The sequence below is a fragment of the Vombatus ursinus genome, unplaced genomic scaffold (genome assembly GCF_900497805.2).
Source record: "Vombatus ursinus unplaced genomic scaffold, bare-nosed wombat genome assembly UNPS02014942.1, whole genome shotgun sequence".
NCBI classification, from domain to species: domain Eukaryota; kingdom Metazoa; phylum Chordata; class Mammalia; order Diprotodontia; family Vombatidae; genus Vombatus; species Vombatus ursinus.
The window spans coordinates 8,056,320-8,056,613 of NW_020954720.1; positions in this window are offsets into that span (position 1 = coordinate 8,056,320).

Consider the following 294-nt stretch of genomic DNA (forward strand, 5'->3'; position numbering starts at 1 on the left):
ATTCAAATGTAATTGGGAAATGTTTGACAAAATAAATAAAAATACAATAGAACACAGATTATCTTAATATGTGTTTTTCTAAGTCAAAATATGGTCTTACAGGGGACCTTGAGTATGGTTTAGTGGCCCTGTTTCTATTTGTGTTTGACACCCTAGTCTGAGAGTGGCCTAAAGCACAAAGAGGTTAAATGACTTCACTGTCACAAAGCCAGTTTGGGTTAGAGGCAGGACTCAAAACCTAGTTTTCCTGGTTTTTGAAGCCAACTATCTATCCATTATACAACATTGCCTCTA